General features: G+C 47.6%; 1 long non-coding RNA gene across 1 annotated transcript; it reads right to left on the reverse strand.

The window, feature by feature from the left end:
• Positions 1-2,322: 2,322 nt before the first annotated feature.
• LOC142823287 (uncharacterized) lies at positions 2,323-11,222 on the reverse strand. Its single transcript, XR_012898556.1, has 5 exons — positions 10,791-11,222; positions 8,095-8,193; positions 6,066-6,216; positions 5,245-5,399; positions 2,323-2,437 (listed from the first exon to the last, which is right to left on the reverse strand). It is a non-coding gene; the product is annotated as an uncharacterized LOC142823287 (long non-coding RNA).
• Positions 11,223-11,343: the final 121 nt, after the last annotated feature.

Consider the following 11,343-nt stretch of genomic DNA (forward strand, 5'->3'; position numbering starts at 1 on the left):
GGGAGTAGGAGGTTCAGGGGAAGGAGGTTTCAAACTGGGAGGGCTGGTCCCTACCTCTTCCCAGGGCAGTTCGATCCACCTGGGTCCCCCTCTTGCCCTCCACTCCCCAAACTGTGCGCCAGTTATGCAATGTGGCGATATTTCTATTGTAGGGGCATTAGCACCCTGGAGGGAGGGATATGTTTTCTGTAATGCTGGAGAGATGGAATGGGGAAAACCTGTGGGAATTATAGCCCAGTGGGTCACTGAGGTTGTGTCTTTTTAGTGGCCAAGAAAAGCATTGAATTCAAAGGTGCAGACCAGTGTTCTCTGTATTTTTTCGTGTGCTGAATAAATTTTATGTCTATTGAGGCATGTGCAGATGTGCACCACCCGTCGAAACACAGGCTGTGGGCCTTCTGCTAATCAGCAGGGCAGCACCTGAATCTTTCCTGGGCGTTCTGCCCAAGTGCTCAGCTTCCAGGGAACATTAGAGGAATTGTACATGAGGATTTGGCTCCTTTGATTCCAGTGTGGTGGATTCACCTCAGACAGGGATCTGGCCCCTGATGTGACGTTGAGCCGTAACCCTCTAACAGGCAGCGAGGTTTCATTCAGAGACTGGAGACTCTTTCTTCTCCCCATCGGCCCTGTCGCAGGCTAGAGTGGGAAGGCGTCTTTCTGGCAGAGCCACTTTGATTCAGAGCTGCAGGCTTCTAAATCAGTCTTAGTCCTTGTTAACACTCCACAGCTGTTCTGCTCAGCCTGATTTATCCCGGGGAGCCTGTGAAATGAAGCAGAAAACCAGTTTGTTTAGCTGGAGTAAAGAGCTGGTGGCAGCTGGTGGGGCGCTAGGTGGTGGTGTCTTCTTCCTCTCTGTATTCACCCCTCCCCAGCTCCGACTCAGCCCCGTGCGTTGGTAGGGTTGCCAGATGGTTTCAACAAAAATACCGGACACACTCGGCATGACATCACCATCGACATTCCATCTTACTTAGAAATTCCCGGACGTTTCTATTGTCTCATTTCTATTGTCTCAGTTTGTTTCCCGAACAGAAAGCTCAAATACTGGACTGCCCGGTTCAAAATCGGCCACTTGGCAACCCTATGTGTGGGGCCATTGGGGGCCCCGGAGCAGCCGTGTCCAGGCCACACACACTTAAATCAGGGTGGGGGCGGAACCAAAGGCCTGGGGTTGGATGCAGCCCCCAGCCCTCCTGGAGCTGGCCCATGAGACCCAGGGGGCTGGAGCCCACGAAATCCATGAGCCTGAGCCCCCCTGGGTATGCTCCCCCCCTCCACCATGGATTTTCCCATTGGAGGAAGAGGATCCCCCCACCTCTGGTTCAAATTGCTGCTGGTGGCCCCATGGAGGGGGGTGATGTGGGGTGTGGAGGCCACACAAGCCCCTCCTGGCCCCCAGGAGAATGGGGTGACTCTGACTCCCATGACAGACAGTAGGAGCCGGGGGAGGGGCGGCACAGGATGTGAAATGTGGGGTCCACTTCCTGTTTCTTGCTCCCAGTATTCCTGTTAATGCCTCCCAGAATCATGTTTGCATTTTTTTACAACAGTGTCACACGGTTGACTCATATTTAGCTTGTGTTTCTCCGAGCCCCCCAGATCCCTTTCTGACAGTCACTTCCCATTTTGTATGAATAAAACTCAGGCTATGTCTACACTGTGGAGTTTTTCCGGGATACCAGAGGATCCCAGAAAAACTCAGCCGCGTCCAGGGAATGCTTTTTTTTTTTTTGTGGAAGTGCAAATGTGCTCTTTTGAAAGCCCTGTCTTCCTCATTCCATGAGGCAGAAGGGATCTTCCGAAAGAGGAGGAGTTTCCGAAATTTGCCCCAATGTAGACGGGCCAAATTTCGGGAAAGCCTCTTTCAAAAGAAAATTGGAAAAAGATACGCAATTTGCATACCGCAAATTGCGTATCTTTTTCCAGTTTAACTCTGCAGTCTAGACGTAGCCAAAGTCATTTTTTAACTTGTTCTTTTCCTGTTTTAACTTCTGAACCTACCCCAGTTTGCAGCTTGGTAAGCTACCAGGAGGCTTTGTAGTCTTGCTCTAATTCCTAAATCGGACAGAGGGATTCCATAAAGTGTGCCCAGTGAAAGGCTAAAGTGAGGAGCAGTTTGAGGAGAGGGCCTGTAAAGCAGGTTTAGGTGATCATGACAGCTGAGTCGCATGTGAAGTCTTTTCTGGTGACCTACGTTGTGACTGTCAACTACTGGAGGCCCAGAGCTGCTGGTGTGGGGCACCCTGCAGGTCCTGACACAGCACATGACACGACAAGGCATCTTCCGCGCATGCAAATAGTAACACTCAGGAGACACTCACAGTTCTCTATGGACAGGGGCACCATCCAGCCAGGTCCACCTCCCTTGGGAAGCGTTAAATGCTAATCCAATCCAAACATGATCTATCTCTGGTAGGGCCGACTGCAGGTGACCCTGCAACAGAAGTGTCTGTGTGAAGGTTTGGCTCTAGACGTCTTTTATTTCTTCCCCAGCATTAGCCGCACACAGTGTTAGACAGACCCCTGTTCGACAGATGCATGAATGCAGAAAGCCCTCCCAGCAATAATCTGACATAACACACTTGACTTTTCTGGGCCTCAGTTTCCCCCTTTTTCCAAGGCGAAACACAAGCCAATGTCTGACTACTCCCTTTGGATTGTAAACCCTCTGGGTGCGTCGACACTGCACTGAAGGTCAAAGTAAGAGACGCAACTTGAGCTATGAAAATTGTATGTCTTATTTCGATCTTATTTCAAAATAGCTCGTTTTGTACTTTGGTGTCTTTGTAGGACACTTTAACCTGCCTGGGCACTCGTTAATGCATCTGAAAGCCACCGTGTTGTTTCCGGCCAATTCCATAAGCCAAATACACAGGAAGGGTTGGAACTAAACTTCATTTACAAGTTTGATTCCTATCATAAGGTACGTCTACACTGCAGAGTGTTTTCAGAAAAACTTCACTGACGTCCACACTGCAATCGTGTTCTTTTGGGAAAAAATCAAAAGAATTGAGAGGTTTTTCCGACATCGGTAAACCTCTTTCTACAAGGAAGAAGCCTTTTCCCAAAAGAGCTCTTTCCGAAAAAGGCATGTGTAGACGGGGAAGAGGGAATTCTTTTGCAAGAAGAGGAAAGAGGAAAAAGCACAGGTGCCCTGGTGACCACTCTGTCCATAGTAATCACAGCTTCAATGAGAGAGCATCCATTCTGTGTGGACACTATCTTTTGAAAAAACAGATCGTTTTTCGATGCACTTTTGCTGTGTAGACGCTCTCTTTCAGAAGAAGTTTTTTCAAGATCTCTTCCGGAAAAGCTTCTTCCGAAAGAAACCTGCAGTCTTGACATAGCCATAGAGGTATGAATAAAGACATTATCTGGCTAGCACACTACTTTCCATATTCTAACGACTTAACCAACTACGCAGGGGGTACTTAGAGAAGGAGCAAATTGTTCTTATCAGCTTCTTGTAACTTGAACACTCTAATTCACTCCCCCCCCCCCCCCTCCTTCCCCTTTCCCTTATTTAATTTTGGACTTTTAATGCTCCAGTCATCTGAAGAAGTGGGTTGTGCCCACGAAAGCTCATGATCCTATCAACGTGTTTTGTTGGTCTTTAAGGTGCTGCTAGACTAATCAATGTTTTAAAGTTTTTCCATCTAGCCGAGGGCCCTGTATCCAATAGTGGTTGACACTAGCTCTTTCTCAATGTGTCAGAACCAAGCTGTCAGGTCTGAACTTAGGACTTATGGGGTGTGTCTAGACAACTGAGTTTTGTCGACAAAAGTGGACTTTTGTCGACAAAACTATACCAGCGTCTACACTACCGCTGAGTTCTGTTGACATAACGTCGACAGAACTCAGCGGTAGTGTAGACGCTGGTATACCTCATTTTACGAGGAATAACACCTTCTGTTGACAGAGTTCTGTCGACAGAAGGTGTTATTGCCTGTAGGGTTGCGACTAGACTACAGGGTTCTGTTGACAAAGCAGCTTGCTTTGTCGACAGAACTGAATGTGTCTAGACGCTCTTTGTCAACAGAAGTTTTGTCGACAGATACTGTAGACAAAACTATGGAGTCCTATTGTACTATTTAACTGGTGCCCTTATGCCTGAAGGCAGCCCTGGGAGAAGATGAAGACTTGTAGAGTGGTGGTTTTATAATCTTCAGCAACGCACTAAAGAAATATCTTAAACAGGTCCTGTCGACTCGCACAGTAAATTCAGAAACGGGCAGGATAGACCTGGGGTTGGAAAGACCTGTGAAAAGGCTTCCCTGCCGCTTGCATGGCTTTGCCACGGGTTCTGCTCAGAGCTCTGTCCGATTTTATCACTTTGAAGCTAATTGGATCCTCTCCTGAGGAGCCAGAGCTACCCAACAGGAAGAGGAAGTGGGCGGACACTAAGACCCAGATTTTCAGGTGCCCTACGGAAGCATGTTTTCTGTGTATCAGTAAGAACAGCCTTGCTTGCAGTAGCGGGCGTAGGATGATTTTGACCTACATTGGTTCCCATCCCGATCTCTGGCAGATAGAGTCTCGGTCTCCACAGATCAGTGGCATAAGACTCATAGTGGGAAGTTTAATACCCTGTGCAAAGCTCTTGCAGCATTAACCGCGATCGCGCTGGACGGTCTCATTATCCACATTAGTGTCCAAGCCCCCTTTTGACTCCTGTGTTTGCGCCCCAGTCGGTCACCTGGGCCCCGTTGTGCACAGGCTATAGAACAGGGGTTCTCAAGGTGAGAGAAGCCCTTTGCTGCACCCATCTCCCCCCGAAAAACCGACACCACCACCTCCCGTACTATACCACCCTCAGGCGAGCGGACAACCTGCTGGGGTCCTTGGGCCAGGTGGGCGGAGTCATCCCCTGGCTCGCGGAAGAGGCGGAGCCTTGGACTGAAGGGGAGGGGCCAGCCCTCAGCACTGCATGGAGAGCAGCATGTACCTGCCCCCAGAGCCATCCCGAGGGGGTGGTGCTCCAGTGGCTATTTAAAGGGCCCAAGCTCCCGTCCGACACTTCCTTTGAATTGCTGCACCCAGGGAAATTGCCCCCTTTAGCTCCTCCCTGTCAGCAGTCCTTGCAGGGTGCTTGTCCTTGCTGGTGTATTGCCTGCCCATTGCGCGCGATCTCCATCCAATAGTGTTTTGTGTCGGGACAATTGCTATAGAGATGTGTAAAACAAAGCGAGCAGCAATATGATGAACGGCGCTCGCTGTGCCCCGGCAGACAATGCACGTTACCATCTGTTCCCGGTCCTGGATCACCGGCATTTCAGATCCCTTCCTGGCACAGTCGTCACGGCTCTTGCTCCAGGTATTAGTCTCTTTCGACAGCCAGTAGCACATGTTCCCACGCCGGAGCCAGTCTTGGGGGCAGAGTTTGCACCTGGCGTCCCCTGCGGGGACAGTGAGAAGTGGCAAAGGGCGTTAGTGATTCTTTCTCTCCTGTCCACTGCGGAGCCAGATGAATTTCTCAGAGCTAGACACGGCAGACTTTCCTGTGGCCGGCTGCTGTCCCCTCCCGGCTCCTCTGAGCTGAGAGCAGCTGGCAAACCCCCTCTCCTCCCGGCTCCTCTGAGCTGAGGGCAGCTGGCAAACCCCCTCTCCTCCCGATTGCCTGAGCTGAAAAGGGGATTTGTCAGTAAACCACGGTATTAAAGAGATGCTGCACCTCAGCTGCTGAAACTGAACTCCTCCTTAATGCTCGGTGCAACGGGATGAAGTGCAGGGAAGCACTGTTGACTAGACCAGTGTAACACCCCCCACATTCGTCCTCAACAGAAATTAAAGCACAGAACTTCAACACTGAAAACACACCTCACGTGGACCAAAGAAGCAGCTCCCTCAGCCAGTAGCTATAGTAGGCTTGTATCCTTATATGTGGAGCAGCACTACAGAGAGACACGCACCGCTCACACCAAACCGGTGCATTATGCCATCGACAGGAATGCCGACATGGGGAATGTTCTCATACCTAGGTCTCCCACAGCACAGCGGGGATTCGGACAGACCGCACCCTGTGGAGATGCGGATGGGTTTGCCTCACAACGAGCGGTGGTTACCTGAGTTTATCTGGGCCGGATCGCACACGCTCTGCTTCAGGCGAGAAACCCAGTCCTCCAGGCTGGTGTTGCATTCTCGTCTGCTTCCGTTGCTTAGAGCAACACCATCACTTTCAGGGGGGGTTTCCTTGTAGATGGGGACTCTGACAAACTTTGAAACAACATCCTGTAAAAGATGGGGATGAGGACACAGAAAGCCCAGCCCTGTGCTAAATCCCTTGATAGAGGAGTGACTCTGGCCTGGCTCATACCCAGTTAAACTTCAATCAGTTTTTATATCCGTGCCAAAGGCTTCAGAGCGGCTTATCTTGGGGTTTGATGAAATCTCTTTTAACGCCGTGTGGCCCAGTGTGTTCTACTGACCTAGCAGTGTTTGTATCAGTTAATTCACCACAACACGAACACTTCTATCGGGGCATGTACTGCAGCCGCAGTAGAAAGCTAAGTGCAGACTCAGCAGTGAAAAGCAGGGGGAAAACAGCGCAGGCCCACAAGCTGTTTCCATAGGATCTGTTTATTCCGCAAGGTCACTGCATCAGGCTGCATGTATACTGTTTGTTTTGTGCGGAAGAGGAAATGCAAATGAAGAGCTCGTTTGCAAATCTTGCACTCTCATTTGCATATTCTCTTCCGATCCTTTTTGCAGAAGAGGATTTTGCGAAAAAAAAATCCACCGTATAGACTGGGCTATTTTTGGGGAAAAAAACCCTTATATGCAAGATCATAAGAACGTAAGAACAGCCGTACTGGGTCAGACCAAAGGTCCTTCTAGCCCAGTATCCTGTCTGCCGACAGTGGCCAGCACCAGGTGCCCCAGAGAGGGTGGACCGAAGACAATGATCAAGCGATTTGTCTCCTGCCATCTCTCTGACAAACAGAGGCCAAGGACACCATTTTATCCCCTGGCTAATAGCCTTTTATGGACCTAACCTCCATGAAATTATCTAGCTTCTCTTTAAACTCTATTATAGTCCTATCCTTCACAGCCTCCTCTGGCAAGGAGTTCCACAGGTTGACTACACGCTGTGTGAAGAAGAACTTTCTTTTATTAGTTTTACACCTGCTACCCTTATTCCTCAAAAAAAAAAAAAAAAAAAAAAAAGAGGTTTACAAGGATCTTGTGCAAAAGGGCTTTTTTTTTTTTTCCAGAAAAAGGCCCCGTCTATACTGCAAACACCTCTTCATTGAGAGAGTGTCCTTTCTGGTTAAAATGGCAAGAAACTGTTTTTTCTTTGTGATCTTGTCTGATATCTGTTTTGTGGGCATTAATCCTTTGGCGAAGTGTCTGAGACGTTTGTCCAATGTACATAGCAGACGGACACTTTCGGCACATGATAGCATAGATTATATTTCTGGATGCGCAGGAATATGTGTTCTTGATCTAATATCAATTCACAGACACTTACCTTCCTTCCTTTCCCACCCTCCCCGCATCCCCCTCCTGTTCTGAAACGTGATTTGTCCTTTTCATATGTGTTCATTTTTTTAATTGTATCCTTTGGTATATATGGTTGTGACTATTTTCTTCCACTATTTGATCTGAGGAAGTGGGTCTGGCCCACGAAAGCTCATCATCTAATAAACCATCTTGTTAGTCTTTAAAGTGCTACATTGTCCTGCATTTTGCTTCAGCTACCCCAGACTAACACGGCTACATTTCTATCACTATAATTAGAAAGTTAATTCTGAAAGTTTAGCTTGGTAAAAATAGAACAAAAAGTGCTTAAAAATAGTAATAGAGATGTAGCCGTGTTAGTTTGGTCTAGCTGAAACAAAAGACAGGACTATGCAGGTCTGGTCTATGAAAACTCATCACCTAATAAACCATCTTGTTAGTCTTTAAAGTGCTGCATAATCCTGTCTTTTGCTTAAAAATAAACACTCTTATTGGTGGAAATTACTGAACTAGTACATTGAAATCTGTCCAGCCGAGTTATACCGGTGCTTAGGTAAGGGCATCTTAGAAAGTCACGGAGAACAAGAATAGATTTGAGAGATTTAAAAGATTAGCAGGATCCCAGACACTTACCCCAGGCACCCAGCACAATCCCTGCTATGGTCACGACGATACACCACGCCCCCAAAGCTCCCAGGGCGATTTTGTAACAACAGACACTCATCAGTGGCTCTGGAAGATGAAACGGTTAGTGAAACACCCTCGTTCGTGGGTTAACACCAGCAAAGTGCTTTTCCTTGGGCAGGAGTAAATATTGTATTGGGCTTGAAACTTAGTTCTATAATTCTCCCGGAGCCCAATCAGCAAGTGGTCAGTGGGTACCCGGGCTTGTGGTTAAAATGCTGGAGCTCAGGGTTTCATTCCTTTCTATGCCACAGATTCCTTGCCTGATCCTGGGTAAATTCATTCCATCTCAGACACTGCGGTGACGAGTGTGGGTTGAGGATTGAGTAGAACTTCATGGGTCTCATTCCCCCCATCTAGATAGTTACATAAGAACATAAGAACGGCCGTACTGGGTCAGATCAAAGGTCCATCCAGCCCAGTATCCTGCCTGCCGACAGTGGCTAATGTCCCAGGTGTCAGAGGGAGTGAATCAAACAGGGAATGATCAAGCAACCTCTCTCCTGCCATCCATCTCCACCCTCTGACAAACAGAGGCAAGGGACACCATTCCTTACCCATCCTAGCTAATAGCCATTAATGGACTTAACCTCCATGAATCTTTTTTGAGCCCTTTTATAGTCCTAGCCATCACAACCTCCTCTGGCAAGGAGTTCCACAGGTTGACAGTGCGCTGTGTGAAGAAGAACTTCCTTTTGTTTGTTTTAAACCTGCTGCCCATTAATTTCATTTGGTGGCCCTAGTTCTTATATTATGAGAACAAGTTAATAACTTTTCCTTATTCACTTTCTCCACATCGTTCATGATTTTATAGACCTCTGTCAGATTCCCCCTTCGTCTCCTCTTTTCTAAAACGAAAAGTCCTAGTCTCTTTAATCTCTCTTCATATTGGATCTGTTCCAAGCCCCTAATTATTTTAGTTGTCCTTTTCTGAACTGAACTTTTTCTAATACCAGTATAACTTTTTTGAGATGAAGAGACCACATCTGTACACAGTATTCAAGATGTGGGCGTACCATGGATTTATATAAAGGCAATAAGATATTCTTCGTCTTACTCTCTATCCCTTTTTTAATGATTCCTAACATCCTTTTTGCTTTTTTGACTGCCGTTGCACACTGCTTTAACATCACTCTCTTTGGGCTATTAATTCCTGAGGGCGGGGGCTGTTTCACTTAGCACAAAAGAGTCCTACTGCTGGATGGCATCTCTGTAGTCGTAGAACACGAGAACGGTAAGGAATCTCGAGGGCAATGCATCCAGTTCCCCTGCCCTTCTGGCAGGACCCAGCACTGTCTAGATCTGTGGTGTCCAAAAGTCTAGCCACTAGCCACACAAGGCACTTTGATTGGTTGAGTGAGGCTTAATAGCTATAGCCGGAGCCACTAGCATAGCGACTAAGGATGCTAAGAAGTGGGTAATTGACTAAGTGTGTACTTGGTACCATTTGTATTGAGTACACGATTAGTCAACAAGGATCCCCGCTGTAGTTTAAATGTAGTAGGAGCTGGGTGTGCAGGCAGCCTGGTTCCTACAACGTTTCAACTGCAGAGCCGCAGCGGGGTAGGTCCGGGACCCTTTGCAAGCTACCTCTGCCGTCCTTGCACCCTACCTCTGCATTTCCTGCTTCCACCCCCCTCCCCCATGGCCTCTATATCAGAGGATAGGCGAGGCAGTAGGGCGAGGAAGCAGGAAATGCGAGTAGTTGACTCAACTACTCTTTTACATCCCTAGTGGCTACTGCTTCAGACACCATGGATCCGATCATCCCTGACAGGTGTCTGTCTAACCTGCTCTCTTCAATATCTCCAGGGATGAGATTCCACAATGTCCCTAGGCAACTTATTCCAGTGTTTAACCACCCTGACAGGTAGGAAGTTTTTCCTAATGTCCAACCTAAACCTCCCTTGTTGCAGTTTAAGCCCATTGCTTCTTGTTCTATCCTCAGAGGCCAAGGAAAACAATTTTTCTCCCTCCTCCTCGAGACACCCTTTTAGATACTTGAAAACCGATCTCATGTCCCCCCTCAATCTTCTCTTTTCTAAACTAAACAAACCCAATTCTTTCAGTCTTCCCGCATCACTCATGTTCTCTAGACCTTTCCTCATTCTTGTTGCTCTTCTCGGGACCTTCTCCAATTTCTCCACATCTTTCTTGAAATGTGGTGCCTAGAACTAGACACAATATTCCAACTGAGGCCTAAGCAGCACAGAGTAGAGCGGAAGAATGACTTCTCCTGTCTTGCTCACAACACTCCTGTTCATGCAGCCCAGAATCAGGTTTGCTTTTTTTGCAACAGTGTCACACTGTTGACTCATATTAGGTTGTGAACCACTATTACCCCTAGATCATAGATTGAGCTTCTTGGGTCTATTACGATTATACACGTTTCTTGTAGGAGACTATCCCTGCCCCAGAATGCTTATAAAATAAATAGACAAGAGAGAAAAATGGTGGGAGGGAGAAAGCAGATGCCCAAGGTCAGTTAGCCAGGATTAGAACCCAGATCTTCCACCCACTAGACCACACCTGATCTCGTACCCATGGGAAATGCTTTCTACTCATCTCCTGCTTAAAACCCCTGGCATAAAAACCCAGCTCTCCATGGCGATATGTTGCAAACTGAAGACAACCTACGTCAATACCTTGGTGTCCTGCTGGAGAGAGACGCGCTGAGTTTCCCACCTTCGGCCGGAGGTTCAGTACCGTGTAACCTTCCTCGTCTTCCATCTTGCCTGAATTTTTCAGTGCTGAGCAAGCAAATGGAGCAGAAGAAGAACTAAGTGCCCACAAGAGTGAAACTGACCAGCTGCAGCGTTTACAAGAAGTCCTGACAGCTTCTTGGGCCTGCGAGACCACACAGGAAATGTAGATATATGGGTAGAAACCTGCGGCCTGGTTCTTTGATCCAGTTTGGCAGTGGTCTGCTGAGGGGTGTTCTCAGTTCCCTTGTTTGTGGCTCAGAAACACTTTTCAATACAAAGTGGCTTTTGTTTTCTAGCAGCAAATCTTCACCAAACACGTTCATCTCTTCGAAAATGTTTGCTGTTATTTGACCAATAAAAGGTGCTTGTTGCTTTCCCCACATCCATTTCTATCTCATTAACCTTTTTTTTTGGGGGGGGGGGGTATTTTTTATCATTTTGCCTGTATAAAAGAGAAGTGGAGGAAGCTAGTGAAAGAGGGGGTGCACCCAAA

The sequence above is a fragment of the Pelodiscus sinensis genome, chromosome 32, assembly GCF_049634645.1.
Source record: "Pelodiscus sinensis isolate JC-2024 chromosome 32, ASM4963464v1, whole genome shotgun sequence".
NCBI classification, from domain to species: domain Eukaryota; kingdom Metazoa; phylum Chordata; order Testudines; family Trionychidae; genus Pelodiscus; species Pelodiscus sinensis.